General features: G+C 43.6%; 1 non-coding gene and 1 pseudogene across 1 annotated transcript; one reads left to right on the forward strand and one right to left on the reverse strand.

Annotated features, from left to right (window-relative positions):
• Window positions 1-1,426: 1,426 nt before the first annotated feature.
• Window positions 1,427-2,543, reverse strand: LOC124080444 (protein lin-7 homolog C-like; annotated as a pseudogene).
• A 2,452-nt stretch (window positions 2,544-4,995) lies between these two features.
• On the forward strand, window positions 4,996-5,186 carry LOC124080447 (U2 spliceosomal RNA). Its single transcript, XR_006847724.1, has one exon. It is a non-coding gene; the product is annotated as a U2 spliceosomal RNA (small nuclear RNA).
• Window positions 5,187-15,908: the final 10,722 nt, after the last annotated feature.

Genomic DNA, 15,908 nt, shown 5'->3' on the forward strand with positions numbered 1-15,908 from the left:
CATCGCATCCTCTTCCCCAGGCAGTTACACTACGTGTACTCTCCTTCATCCAGAGGGTCTCCTCAGAGATGCCAAAGATGTCTATCTTTCCTGATTCCGTTTTCAAACTAGTGCTAAACCCATTACCCCCATAGATCCTCATAATAGTTGGTTAAGGATTCTTGTCTGTATTAAAACACACACACACAAAAAAAAAAAAAAACAAAAAAAAAAACACCTCTGAAGGTTAAACGTCTTTAAGGTCATGCATGGCACCAATAGCTAGTATGTGGATGAGCCCTCACCACTTGACTATCCAGCCTCTCCCATTGGAAAGCTGTAGGGCTAGGCATCCTCAGCAGAAGTCCCTCCCTGTTGCTCTAGAGTTCAGTCCAGTCACAAGCCCTCAAGGTTCTCCCTTGTTTAAATAGATTTTTTGGCCTCATATTGTGCCTCTGCAGGAACCAGAAAGGCTATGGGAATATAGAGACCTCAAAGGGCTTACACTCTTAATAATAAGACAGGAAGGACTGACCACTGGCAGGAAAGGCAGTGACAGGATAGGAGAGCACATGTATGAGCCTTAGAAAGTAGTGAGCTAAGCACTTATAGGACTTCAAAAGAGGGAAAGTGTCAACTGGAGGCGTTTGGAAAGATTTCAAGATATTCATTGGTCCCGTTTAGGACCAATTAGGAGGGCCACAGGACTAGGTAGCATCACACCAACCACTGCAATCTGCTACAGTCTGGCAGCCCTGAATAAGGGATGTCACAAAGAGGCTGTGTGACCAAAAGGACAACAGTGATTATCTGCGGGGAGATAGGTAGAACTGGGGAGGGAGGTGAAAGCAAAGAAATCAAAGGAGGATGATATTTTCAGTTTTACACCAAGACTGGATTCTTTTATTATATAATTCAATATTAGGGTTTGTGTAAATGTGATTTTAGTGGGTTTTTTCCCCCAGAATTACCCTTATCACCTTTTACTTTTTCAGAAAAAAAAATGTATGCATCTCTGGAACCATAAATAATGTTAACACAGACATTTATAAAATGTGAAGGAGGATTTCACCAGAAGTTCAGTTTTTTTTTTACAATCTTTGGCATTGCAGCCATAAGTAGGTCATAAGTGACATTTCTCTAATTAAAAAGAAAAAACAGAATATAAAGTGTTGTTTTGTTGTTGGTGGTGATGGTGGTTTATTGGTTTGTTCTTTAATTTGGTACTGGAGACTGAACTCAGGGATACTTTACCCCTGAGCTACATCCTCAGTCCTTTTTATTTTTTATTTTTTAATTTTGAGACAGGGTCTTGCTAAAATGCTTAAAGTCTCACTAAATTGTCCAAGCTGGCCTCTAATTTGTGATCCTCCTGCCTTAGCATCCTGAGTTGGTAGGATTACAGGTGTGTATCAATATGCCAGATTAGAATATAAAACTAAATGTATTAGTTCTGTTGCCTATGTTTTACTGATCTCATTTCAAAGCGTGACCATTTCTTTTAATATTTTAAGTATATACTGTACTACTGATTTTAACCTATTCTTGGGCTACCTTCAGCAGTTCTAAGCTTTACCATGATGTTCTCCTTCAGCATTGACTCCATTAACAGAAAGGAGTTGATCTCATTTGAGGCCTTCATGCCTATCAACAATTCCACCTGGAATTATTCAAAATCTATAGATTGGAGAGTTTTGTTCCTTGCCTCTCATAACATTGAATAGAACACTCTTCTGCTTTTGGTAACTCAACAACTTGAGGATGAGAATGTCCTCCACTGGCAGCAAATCAGCGGCTTGGCAGTTGCATTAGCTCTCACTTCAGGACTGCTACTGATATCCATAGTCTCATAAACATGTTTATATACCTCTTTTACAGCATTGCAGAACTCACTTCGAAGGACTCTTTGCAAAGCCTGAAGTTTCTGTGGTGGTACATCTTCACTCCTTTGTAGTTTTTTTCAACAATTCAATTGCTCTACAAATATCCCTCTGCAGGTGTACAAGTTATCCCAGCACCACCATCTTCTCCCTTAGCAATAGATTTTTTGTTGCGGTTTTTGATATTTTGTACTGGGAATTAACCCAGGGGCAATTTACCACTGAGCTGCATTCTCAGCTCTTTTTATTTTTTATTTCAAGACAGAGTCTTGCAAAGTTGCAGAGGCTGGCTTCAAAGTTGTGATTCTCCTGTCTTACCCTCCCAAGCTGCTGGGATCACAAGCATGAGCCACTGCGCCCAGCTCTATGAGTCCTTTTTGGATGCACAACTTAAACCCATATGTATCCCATAAATATGAGTAGTCTAAAAAGCAGAAACTGAAGCAAGAATGGTTAGGAACTCAAGTTTACCCAGCTTAAATTGGCCAAACCTGGCTTTGAACAAATGTCACATTGGCTGTAAAACTGAAAACACACCAAAACTGAACAGTTTATTGTCTCCTTTGAAGATTCCTTAACATTTCTTCTATAATATCTCCTCAGATTGGCACCCAAGAAGGAAATTGTCACTTATCTGATAAAGGAAATGAAACTGACAATCTCACCCCACCCTTTATCTTTCATGTTTGCCAGGGAAGGTGTTGATGAACAAATGGTAAGGAGAAGGTGGGGCAAGAAAGGGGCCTAGCTTGTCCAGATATCAACAGGCCCTGGACCTACCCCATTCCCTGCCTCTGACTGAAAACTCTAGTCACTGCATCCCCACCCCCTCCTTGCCCCCAGACTATTCTCTACCATTAATGACTTCTGGGCAGCTTCACCTCTGCAACCCTTCTTCTCAAGAGATTACAGCCCAGGACCTAAGGCCTTGGAGGATTTATTGAGAGAACACTGGAACTTAAGCACAATGAACATTATATATGGAAATACCTATTAGCTGTTAGGCATCATTCTAGATTCTGAGTGAAACAGACAAGGACCTGCCCTGATGGAATGTAAATTATAATGGAGAATGGGGAGAGTTAATGAATAAAAAATCAGATGGTGAGACATTCTGTGGAGGAAAAGAAAATAGAGAAATGTGTGGGAGCATGCTTGGGGAACAAGAGCTAATTGAGACCTGAGGATGGTGCTCAGGAGGACCTTACAAAGAGGTGACACGCCTGGGTTCAATACCTGGTACAAAAACACACACACAAAAAAAAAAAAAAAAAAAGAAAGGGAGGGAGGAAAGGAAGGAAGGAAGGAAGGAAAAGAAAGGAGGGAGGGAGGGAAGAAAAGAAAAGAAAACACAAACTGCCTTTCTGAACAAGTAGGGTGGGGAGGAATGTGTAAAGGGAGACCCTAGCTACTCTTGGCCCTAACAAGAGCTGTTTCCGAGGCAACTATGCCCAAACCCTGTACCCAAAGCCAAGGACTGGAAAGGAGCAGATGCTGCCGCCTGGCGGATGTGTTTGTCACAGAAGAAAAGCAGAGTACAGGGTGAAGTTTTCAGTGGCTTTGCCTCCTTCTGAAGTGACACCTTCTCTCTAACTAAAATACAAAAATAGGGCTGGGGATGTGGCTCAGTGGTAGAGTGCCCCTGAGTTCAATCCCCGGTACCAAAAAAAAAAAAAAAGAGCTGGGGATGTAGCCCAGCCACCAGGTGAGAACTAGGGAGAAAGGAAACGTCGTCAGGCAGAGGCAGCTGTAGGGGATGAAGCACAGGACAACGATTATTTTAACAAGCGCCAACAGAAACGGGTTCTGGAACTGGGGAGAATCCCTCCCTCTGCCCTGCGGGGCTCGCCCCACCTGAAGAACTTGCAGCCTTCCCCCTTGCAGAGAGGACCTCTGGATCACCCTGACTCAGAACAAGCCTTTGTAGACGGGTCAGGTCCGAAGCTGGTCTTCCTCTCCGCTGGCAAAGAACGAATTAAAAACCATACAGTCAGGGCTGGGTTGTGGCTCGCCCAGCACGCGCGAGGCCCTGGGTTTGATCCTCGGCACCACATTAAATAAATAAATAAATAAATAATCAAGAATATCTCAAAGGATTGAAATTATAAAAACAAAAACAAAACATACATCCTGGGCATTTTTGCGAATGTCTTGCGACAGTGTCCAGGGGAAAATTGGGCCCGCTCACAGCCAACAACTCCCTTGGGCAGACAGCCCCCTCTAACTGCCCAGTCCCAGTCCCCCGGGGTTCTGCTTTTTTTTTTTTTTTTTTTAAAGGAGCAAGAGATAATATTTATTCAAGCCTAAGCATGTTATATATACTAAATATTGTCACACCTGGGTTCTCTCAAATAATGTCAGTTTTAATATCCTCCTCTTCCATCCCACTCCAGAGGCATCACTGATAGGTTTTAGGTTAGACTTTACAATTCCCTTTCCACACAATCCTTTATACTCATATATATCTATGAAAAATAAATATTATTAAGTGTATTTTAAAATTAAATTAATGACAGTGTAGTCCAAATCCTGTCTCTCCTCAGATCTTGCTTTTTTCTTATTTTTTTCTTTTTTATTTATTAATCCATTTATTTATTTATTTCTTACATACATGACAATAGTGAAGTGCATTACATTCATAAATATCCATTCACAGCACAATTTTTCGTAACTATATAAAGAATGTTCACGCCAAATTATGCCATTACACATGAGCTCTCTTATATTTTTTACGTACAATTCTTAATACACCTTTATATCACAATTTATCATATTCTGTTTGTATATAATGTATGTTGACAGCAAATTCACATCTTCATACCGGGTTCTGTTTTTGTCAGTGGGTGCGCGGAAGAGAGGAAGTCCCTGGCGGTAGCCACGCCTTCCTGGGGAAGGGGCGGGGTATGCAAAGTAGTTGAGGGCTCCTCCGCCCTGAAACGCCGGAGCCGCGAGAGATTGTTAAAATTGCTTCTTCCAGGTGGGGCCAATAGTGAATCTGCATGCGGGCCCAGTGGACCCCGTGCGAGTCCGAAGGAGACACCGGGAAAAGAGAGTAGGAGTAGACATGGCGGCGCTCACCGCGAGTTGAAAGTGAGCGAGCCTAGGGTGGTGAGGGCGAGGGGGGGAGTGGTACGGTATCGCTTCTCGGCCTTTTGGCTAAGATCAAGTGTAGTATCTGTTCTTATCAGTTTAATATCTGATACGTCCTCTATCCGAGGACAATATATTAAGTGGATTTTTGGAACAGGGAGATGGAATAGGAGCTTGCTCCGTCCACTCCACGCATCGACCTGGTATTGCAGTACTTCCAGGAACGGTGCACCCCTCTCAGGGGTCTTAACGTCTGGTTTTAATGTTAGACTCGAGAATCAAACTGGCTATGTGATTCTTGCCAGTTTCTTTTTTTTTTTTTCTATTTGGTTGCGTTTCTCTCAGGTGTTAGATCGTGCGTTCGAGCTGCCTTCTCTGAGGTGTTTTCACGTGTTCCTAGTTTGATATTTTTCTCTTCAGTGGTATTTTCAGTTTAGTATTTTTCTCTCTGGGTAACCTAAATACTGGCTTTAAAGTCCCTAAGTTCTCTCTTCTCTGGTTTTTGTTCAAATATCTTTGTTTCTCCCAAAGATTTTTCTTCTCTGGGTCGGGTTTACTTGTCGGTCTCTCCTGCCGCTTTCTGCTTCTTTTCATTTTCTTGCTAAAAACTGAACTCTTTCAACTATGGTTTTCAGCTTTTAGTATATGTGCTGCCGAAGCGAGCACAATGGTTTTCAGCTTTGTCTTTGACCATCATGTACCCTTTCCATTGCACACCTAGATTGCTACAGTGCGTTCCAGGAGGGATTGTCCTAGCGTTTCTTGATTTTTAAGGCTCACATAGCAAATTACTATTCGGCTTGTTAGGTCTGTGCTAAATTAAACACGAAGCCCACTGGAGACCCAACAACACCAGAGGCTGAGGCAGGAGGATCCTAAGTTTGAGGCCAACATCAACAGCTGAACAAGGCCTTAAGCAACATGGTGAGAGCCTGTCTCAAAATGAAAAGCAAAGGGCTAGGGATGTGAATCAGTGGTAAAGTGTCTTGTGTTCAATCTCCAACACCAAATAATAATAATAATAAAAATGAGCCCACCTGGAACCTGGGCAAAGGTCATGAGCTATTTAACTCAGTTGTGTATTGTTGGTACCTGGGAATTGCACTGATTGCAGTGACAGGGTGATGACAAAGATGTCAGTGCCCTCAAAAGTTTTAATCCCTACAATGTTAAAGAAAAATTATATTCCTGATACCTGTACAAGATGGCCAGGCCAGTTTGTTAAGATTCCAAAGGGGCTGTGGTGATAGATAGGTACAGGGAATTGAGAGAGAGAGAGAGTGTGTTTTTTTTTTTTTTTTTACTGGAAATGAGCAGATGCTGCCTTCTGGTAGATGTGTTTATCACTGCCAGCTTTCTGAATAAAAGCTGAGGCTTTGGATCAGCAGTAGCACACTTGCCTGGCATGTGTGAGGCACTGGTTCACTTCTCAAAACCACATTGTATAAATAAATAAAGGTCTATGACAACTAAATATTTAAAAAAAGAAGGCAAAGGTAGAGGCTGAAGTTTTCAGTGGCTTTTTTTTTTTTTTTTTTTTTTTGCTAACATGGATTGAACCCAGGGGTGCTTAACCACTGAGCCACATCCCCAGACCTTTTTTATATTTTATTTAAAGACAGGATCTCACTAAGTTACTTAGGGCCTCCCTATTTTGCTGAGGCCGAGATTGAACTCAGGGGCACTCGACCACTTCTGCTCCCCAATCCCACCCCAATCCCAGCCCTACCTGGCATCCCCAGCCCTATTTTTCTATTTATATATATATATATATTTTTTTTTTTTTTTTTTTTTCTATTTTGATGATCCTCCTTCCTCAGCCTCCCAAGCCTCTGGGATTACAGGATGTGCCACAGGGCCTGTCTGAGGTCTTCCTTTCTGGCAAAGCTATTCCTACAGTTTGAACTCAGGGATGGAAAATGCACCCTGCTTGACCTTTTTGTGTGAGTATGTAATATTAAAGTGAACATTATCTAAGCAAAATTTTAATGACATTCTCCATACATTTGCTGAAGGCCTCGCAAGAGGTCCAAAGTATATGGAAGCAGGAGGAGGCTGCAGGGTAGGAAGATTAAGAAGAGCTCATCTGAAGCCACCTTGCAGTGCCAGTGGGGTGTCTTCCACGTGGACACCTCAATGCCTGAAATAAAGGAAAGTAGAAACTCAGGGAGGAGAAGAGAATTGCCAGAGGGGATTAGGACAGGCTGGGGTGAGGCTGGGGCTGGGGCTAGGGCTGGAGCTGGGGATTCTTGAAAGCAATGTCCAGAGGTGGCTGAAAATTTGAAGGAAGTGAAGGGGGGGTCATCTCAACAGAGGAGCCAATGGTAGAATGGTTCTCTCTAGAAAACTTACCCTTTATGAAGGACTGAGCTGACATGGACAAGCAGGAGCCTAGAGACAAGAGAAGATGGAAGTGATTCCTTCTGTGCCCTTGTTGGAGGGTGGTTTTAGGCCTCCCAGCCAAGTCCTTACCGAGTACAAAAGACAACTCCTGGGCCCTGTAGACACAAGTAAGGGGAGATGGCCCCAGTCCCAGAAAGAATGTCAAGACTAAGAAGCAAGATTCCAGGCTTGTAAGAAGCAGAATGGGGGCCTTGTCTGCAATTAAAAGGTATTTTGGGCCAGATGATCCTCAGAGCGTAATAGGCACTGAACCCCAAATTGGGGTTCCTCTGTGCTGGGGACCTCTCTCTCCCTGCAGGCTCCCGAGAGAACCCCAAATTGACATATCCTCACTGCATCCTTGTAGAATGTACCACCATTTTGTTGTGGGCCAATTACTCAGAAAACACCCTCAGTCTGAATTCTGCCCAAATTGGAGAGTCTTTATCTAGCCAGCTGGTGACTGCTCCCTACAGGACCTGTCTCTGCCAGGAACAGTGCCGGGTCCGAGTTCTCTGGGGTTTTAAGGGGGAAAGAACCATATCCTCGAAAATGCAGGAGCAGACAAGCAAGCAGGACACAGAAGCTTATGGGGCAAGGAATAGAGAATAGAGAAATTGGCTATTCAGAGTGACTTTGAAATAATTCCAGTTCCCTTCCCTGTCTCCTGCTAAGGAGGCCTCTGTGGACTACACACACACAAGGGCACACTCACTCAGCCAGAGCCTCCCTTCCTCTGTGCTCTGTCTCACCTTGAAACATGAATATCCAGGGTGTTTGTTAAGGCTAGAAAGGCAGGAGTTCATGAGACCTGGTGATGAAACAAGCATAAGTTACTCATCTAAAAGTTTCTTTTTTCTTTTTCTGGTAGTACTACTAAACTATACATCTACATCTACAAACTCAGCCTTTTTTTTTTTTTTTTAGGTTGAGACAGGGTCTCACTAAGTTGCTGAGGTCGGCCTCAAAGTTTTGAACCTCCTGCTCCAGCCTCCTCAGTATCTGGGATTACAGGCATGCTCCACTGTACCCAGCTCATACCAGAGTTTCTGAGGAAAGAACACATCAGGACTGGACTTTTTATCATGTCTGGGGCCCAGGTACAAGTCTGATGGTCGGGGGCAGACCCCTCCCTGCCCCAAAACACATTCTGAACCCACCCTGAAGATTCAGAACTAGGAAGCTATGCTGTGGTTCCCTGTTCCCGATCTGCAGGGCTCAATATATCTGCTGATAAGCTACAACTCACATCCCACCTCTCTGACCATCCCCACCCCATCTTCTGTCATCCTCACCATGGAAGAGAGGATGACACCACGTCAGACATCCTCTGCAGAAGATGACAGGCTTCTTTGCAGCCCCAGTTTGATACAAATTCACCCAGAGGCGGTAGCTACAGAGGTAGTAAAGGCTGAGGGTGCTGAGGAGGATTGGACAAGCTGTGGTGGCAGATAGGGATTCTGGATCTGGGGCTGGGATGGGATCCAGGGGTTCTCTCCTCAGCCTCTCCCCTCCCAGGAGCCTCACTTACCAGGACCTGAGAGGTTATACAATTGCCCTCCAGCTTCAGGAGCCCGCAGTGAGTCAGGCTGGGGTCCTTGCCTTTGGGAATCCTGGACACTGGACAGAAAATTGCACTGAGTAAGCGGGTCCTGATCACTTCGTTGTGGTGGCCGTGGTGGTGGTGGTGGGGGCGGTGGTGGTGGCAGTGGTGGCAGTGGCTCTGGCTGCAGCGGCAGAAGCTGTGCTTGTGGTGGCTGCTGCCGTGGCTGCTGTATTGGTGGCTTTGGCTCTGCTGGTGTTTTCGGCTGCGCTGGTGGCTTCGGCTGCATGAATGGCTGGTGCAGCTGTGTGGGGGAAGCCCAGGACTCCTCCAACTCCTGATATGTTTGGGATTTTTTCTCAGATCGGTATTCCTCCACTTGGTGTTTCTTTGGTTGCTGACAAGAAGCTCCAGCCAAGTGGCATCTTCCACCCTCCCACCCTGTCACCCAGAGGCCACAGAGGTTTGAGACAGTGAGGCAAGTGAATAGAGAGGCCAGGGTGGTTAGAAGCATCTCTGTTCCCTGCAGTTGGAGGCTGAAGCTGGGGCTCAGGCTGCCTTCCCTCACCTGCCACAAAACCCAAGAAGTATTTCCTGGGACTGTGCCACCCAGCACAGCCTCTTCCCAGGAGGTGGCACTGTCTGAGCATCTGAGCCTAGCTTGGAGCCGGGCACTGAAAGGAATTTTCATTGCCAGAGGATAAAGAATAAGTCCTTACTTTGATTTTTTTTGGGGGGTGGTAGGGTGGGGGGGACACAGGAAATTGAACCCAGAGGTGCTTAACCACTGAGTCACATCCCCAGTCCATTTTTATATTTTATTTAAAGACAGGGTCTCTCTGAGTTGTTTAGGGCCTTGCTAAATTGCTGAGGCTGGCTTTGAACTCACCATCCTCCTGCTTCAGCCTCCCAAGCCATTGGGATTACAGGTATTCCCCACCGCCACTGCCACCGCCAGATACCAAGTCCTTAATTTGAACCACCACTGTCCAATAAAAACAAATTCTAGTAGCCACACACAAGATCAGGAGGAACAGATGAAAAAGGAAAAAAAAAGATATATATATATATCCCTCCTCCACCCCAGTCCTGGGAATTGAACCCAGGGTGTCTCTAAGACTGAGCTACATCTACTGGCCTATTCTTTCTTTCTTTTCTTTCTTTAATTTTTGAGATTGCAGCCAGAATTACCCAGGATGTTCCTGACCTTGCACTCCACGTGTCTCAGTATCCCAAGTACTGGGATTAGGAGGATATCACCATGTACTGTTAATTTTAATATATTTTATTTAACCAAATACATCCCAAACCTGTGATCAATATGAAAATACTAATATTTCAGCCACATTCAGTGGCACATGCCTGTCATCCCACCAGCTCAGGAGGCCAAGACAGGAAGATCAGGAGTTCAAAGTCAGAAACTTAGCGAGACCTAAGCAATTGAACAAGTCCTGGTTTCCAAATAAAATATAAAAAGGCTAGGGATGTGTCTCAGTAATTAAGCTCCCTGCATTCAATCTCTGGTACCAAAAAATAAAATTAATATCTTATGTTCTTTGTTTTGATACCAAGTCTTGAAAACACAGTACACCTTTTATATTTAATAGCACATCTTCATTTGAACACTAAATTTTCACCAAAATTGTTGATCTCTAATTACTTCTTTTTTTTTCTTTCTGATCTTCTTTAAATTTCATAAAATTTACAGTAGAAAATGGAGATTTAGGGGGCTGGTGTTGTGGCTCAGTGGTAGATCACTCACCTAGCATGTGTGAGGCCCTGAGTTCAATCCTCAGCACCACATTAAAGATAAATAAATAAAGGTATTGTGTCCATATACAACTAAAAAGTATTTAAAACAAAAGAAGAAGATAATGTAGATTTAGACATCTCAGTTACACCAAACACTCCTAAAATTTTTCTAATATGTAAGTTGAATATTTGTTCTAAAAATTTTATATTTAAATTAATCAAATTTATATAAAATAGTAAACTCAGCTCTTCATTCTCACTAGCCACATTGCAGTAGCTCAATAGCCTACATGCTGGTGGCAACTATATTAGACAGCCCAGCTTCAAAACCTTTCAGCCATGCTGGGCGCAGTGGCACATGCTGTAGTCCCAGTGACTTGGGAGGCTGAGGCAGGAGGATTGCAGGTTCAAAGCCAGCATCAGCAACTTTTTGAGGCCCTAAGTAAGTTAGTGAGATTCTGTCTCAAAAAAAAAAAAAAGTATATATATATATATATATATATATATATATATATATGGCTGAGGATGTAGCTCAATGGTTAGGCACCTCTGGGTTTAATTCTCAGTCCCAAACAGACAAACAAAAACCCTCCCAGGCCAAATATCCCTGTACCCACCAGCCTACAACAGCAAAACTAAGGTGATAACTCACCACCACCACCATAGTTTCTCTGAGAGAATTCTAAATGACCTTGCTTCCCTCCTACCCCAGTAAGCAACATTCACCAAATAGCAGCCTTCTCCCTAGGGGATTGTCTTCCCCGTTTTCTTCCTACTCCATGGAGAACCCTGCTGGACCTGGTCCTTCCCATGTACCTGTTCTTGCTGCTGCTGTTGTTGTTGCTGCTGCTGCTGCTCAGCCATTAGCCACCTCCTCCGGTCCAAAGCCATCTGTCGGCGCCGGGCTTCCCAGTGGTAGGCACTACCCATGATGGTGGGATGGTGGAAGCCCCAACAGGAGGTGGGGGCAGGCAGCCCAGGACAGTGCCCCCACCACCTCTGTCACCTCCTACCCCAAATGCACTGCCTATAACCACAACCACCTCACAATGTGGCCACTGCCAGGGCAACTGGGCAGGTCCCCCACCCTGCCTTGGTGGCGTGGGGGGGTTGTTCTTCTCAAGGCTCCTGGTAAACACCTGTAAGTCTGCTAAATTCCTTTCTTTCTCTCCAGGGTCCTGAGCAGATAGAAGGCACTTTCCCATCTTAGTGTGAAGTCTCAGTGGGCCCCAGGAACAATTCTGCAGGGAAGTCTCCTCATTTTTCTTTCTGGCTTTTCCCCCCTACTTCTCCTGAGGGGTTTCCAGCAGCAACCACTGGCCCTCTGTTGACCCTCTCTCCCTCCAAAGTCTCTGAAATTACTTTTCCTCACTCCTTTGTCTCTTCTTCCTCACTCTCCCCCTTCCATAAATGTCTGTGTTGAGTCAAGATAAAAGAAAATACAAAATCCACTAACCTTCATTGAAGGGTGGAAAGCAACCTTTGTATCAGATCAGCTCCAAAGAACCTGTTAATCCTAGCTGTGTAGTGGAGTTACCTTGTACTTTGGTATTAAACAGATTCAAATTCAATCCTGGCTCTGTCACATATTTGCTGAGGGGACTTAGGCAGACCACAGTCTTGGAGGCTTCCCTGTGAAGGTTATTTGTTGACCTCAAGGAATGCCTGGAAATACCAGCTCTCATAGTGGGGCATCCAAATATGAACAGCTGATAGGGACTTCACAGCTCTGCTCTGGGCCCAGAGGGATGCTGAACCTTTTTGGATCTTTTTCTCCTTTGGTAAAACAGTTGCTGGTCCCTTCTCCCAGCACCAAGGAGTGCTGTTGTTTGCAACAATAGGTTTATGAGAGTCGCCAGATACAATAGATGAAATAGAGGCTAATTACTGGATATCTATCTTCACAGCACATTTATATTCATATAAAATAACTCTAAAAATATTGCAATGGAGAGCCAGGTGCAGTGGAACATGCCTGCAGTCCTAGCTCCTCAAGAAACTGAGGTCTCAAGTTTGAGACCAGACTGGGCAATTCTGTGAGAACTTCTTTCAAAATAAAATAAAAAGGGTTGGGGATGTAGCTCAATGCTAGAGTGCTTGCCTAGCATGAGTGAGCCCTGGGTTTAATCCCCAGTATGGCCAAAAAGAAAAAAAAAATAAAGAAAAAAAAATCTGTCAAACACAGGACTCAATGGAGACTTTTTTATTATAAAATTTCACAATGTCTAACATGTCATGGATTGTGAGAGGCATTATTGTTTTCTGTACCCCTAAGAAAGCAAAGAAGACAGACTCTGTCCCAGAATGGCAGCACTGCTTTCTGGGGCATCAAACATAAGATGCATCCTGTTTTCTGACATGTAAAAATATGAAAGTGGGGGGTACAGGGAATGTTCATCTTGGGATAAAACCAGACACCATCATGGAGTGTAGCCACCTGATCTAGTGGCTCTGAACAGGAAGGCTGGGCTTTGAGCCTCGGTCTGTCCACCACCTGGTGTCCTTGACTTTCTCTCTCTAGACCTTGGTTTTATCATGGGACAGGTAAGCACAAAATGGATAAATGCCCTTCTGGCATGGACTGCCTTTGCTGCTCTCTGCTGCCCCCACTGCTGAGAAAAGGGAATTGGGTCTTGATGACACAGCTCCCCTAGGGGGTGGTGAAGCTCAAATAAAGGCACCAGCGGACCCCCTTATTTTAAGAACTAGAACAAGCTCCCCATGTTTGGCCCTCAGCACCCACATGTCCAGCTTCTTGAATCAGTTCCCCCCACAGCTGAGATGGGCTCGGTTCCATCCTTAGTATCTTGAGGGAAAAAAAAAAGGGCCTGCCATTCATTATTGAGTGCCCACCATGTGCCAGCCAATCACCTTCAGCAACTGTCCCAAGATAATAAAAAAGACTGTGTATTTTACTCAGTGGTAAAATGCCACTTGGTTCAATCCCCAGCACCAAAAAATAAATCTTTTCTTCTAGATTTTTGAAATCTATACTACATTTTTGTTATCCATAGTCACCCTACTTTGCAATGGCATGTTTTTCTTTTCTTTCTTTTTTTTTTTTTTAAAAAGGACTCTCATTTTCATTTTAAATCAGACCCAACAAATTATGTGGGCAGTCATGGAGTCAGTCTATATATTGTTGCAAGACCCGAGTAATTATCGAGATAGCATACAGTTGCAGTCCTATCTCAAAACACAAAGATAATACCAAGTGGGTCAAAAATTCAAAGTGAAAAAAAAAAAATGGAACCATAGGGCTGAGGCAGTAGCTTATTGGTATACAGCTGAACTAGCATACCCAAAGCCCTAAGATCAATCCCTAGTATAGGAAAAAGAAAAAATCTAGGGGAAAAAAAACTGAGAAAATTCACTTTAACCGGAAGGTTTTTTAATGATGTCTCAAACTTCAGAAAACATGAAAGAAAACAATAATTAATTGACTACACTAAAACACACACACACACCAAAATCTCCATAAGGGGCTGGGGTTGTGGCTCAGTGGCAGAACACTTGCCTCTCACTTGTGAGACATTGGGTTGAATCCTCAGCACCACACAAAAATAAACAAAATAAAGATATTGTGTCCATGTATAACCAAAAAAATATTTTTTAAAAATCTCCATAATAAAAACTTAAAATAACACACAGGATAACGAAGGTACCAAATTAAGAAAAAAAAATTACAATATATACTAAAGAAAAAGTATCTTTCTAAAATATAAAGATCTCCCAGAAATAATTATAAAAGACAAACTGCATTTAGGAAGGGAAATGCACAAAGGCCCAAAACACACAGTATACACACACACACACACACACACACAAGAGCAGTTCTTAAGCAAATATAAAAATTAGGGCTGGGGTTGTGGCTCAGCAATAGAGTGTTTGCCTAGCATGGGAGAGACTCTGTGTTCGATCCTCAGCACCACATAAAAATCAATAAAATAAAGGTATGTGTCCCACTACAACTAAAAAATAAACATTTTTTAAAATTAAATAAAAAATGGGCTCAATTTAGCTCAGAGGTAGAGCATTTGCCTAGCATGCACAAGACCCTATATGATAGAGGAAGATGAATGGAAAAAAAAAAGAAAGCCAGGCAAGGTAGGACAAGAAGTAAGAATGCCCAGGACAGGCAGGGGGAGATTCTGTAAGATGGATATTATTCCTATTTTGCAGAAGAGAAGTGGCTTTCTCTGGCATGCACTTAACAAATTCCTACACACTCTGCATTTCCCCTTGTAGCTTCATAAGAAGCCTACTTAGAGAAGTGTTATCATTCCCGCTATACAGTCTTAAAAAATAAAGACCCTGGGCACAGTGGTTCACACTTGTATCCCAGCCACTTCAGAGGCTGAGGCAGGAGGATCGCAGTACAGGGCAGCATCAGGAACTTAGCAAGACCCTGTTTCAAAATAAAAACTAAAAAGGGCTCTGGATGTGGCTCAGTGGTGAAGCACCCTTAATTCAATCCCCACACACAAATAAAACAAAAATTGAAGACACCCCACCCCATGAAGTTAAAAGAAACATAGGACCAAATTCTGATGGTGTTTCATACTAGCTGTGTGACCTTGACCAATTGCTTAGGTTTTCTGAACTAACTTCTTAGCCTATGAAGTGAGCCTGCTAAAGATAAGTGAGTCATATGCGTAATATTAAATTATCCAGAAGGCACGGATTTTGTGTACAATTAAGGAAGATTTGATTTTTTTCGATATTGGTGGTAATTATAGCAATATATTCGTGTGTGTGTGTGTGAAAGAGCCCTTCTTATGGAAGGCGTCCTAAAGGAGGAGAATCCCAAACGGAGTTCTCTCTGCCATTAAGAAGTGACTGGGAGCTGGGGTTGTAGCTCAGTTGTAGCTTGCCTAGTATGTGTGAAGCACTGGTTTCGATTCTCAGCACCACATAAAAATAAAATAAAGGGGGAAAAAAAGGGACTGAGCCGGGCAATACAGCGCATGACTGAAATACCAGCAACTCAGGAGTCCAGCCAGGAGGATCCCAGTGTGGCGCCAGCATCAGTAATTGAGGGAGGCACTAAGCAACTCAGTGAGACCCTGTCTCTAAATAAACTACAAAAATAGGGCTGGGGATGTGGCTCAGAGGTCGAGTGCCCCCGAGTTCAATCCCTGGTACAAAAAAAAAAAAAGATTAAAAAAAAAAAGAGCTGAGGATGTAGCCCAGCCACCACGTGAGAACCAGGGAGAAAGGAAACCTCGTCGGGCAGAGGCAGCTGTAAGGGGACTAAGCTCTGGACGACGATCATTTTTACA

This window comes from Marmota monax, unplaced genomic scaffold (assembly GCF_021218885.2).
Source record: "Marmota monax isolate L192 unplaced genomic scaffold, Marmota_monax_Labrador192_F-V1.1 WCK01_AAM20220418_F8-fsc00995, whole genome shotgun sequence".
Lineage (NCBI taxonomy): Eukaryota > Metazoa > Chordata > Mammalia > Rodentia > Sciuridae > Marmota > Marmota monax.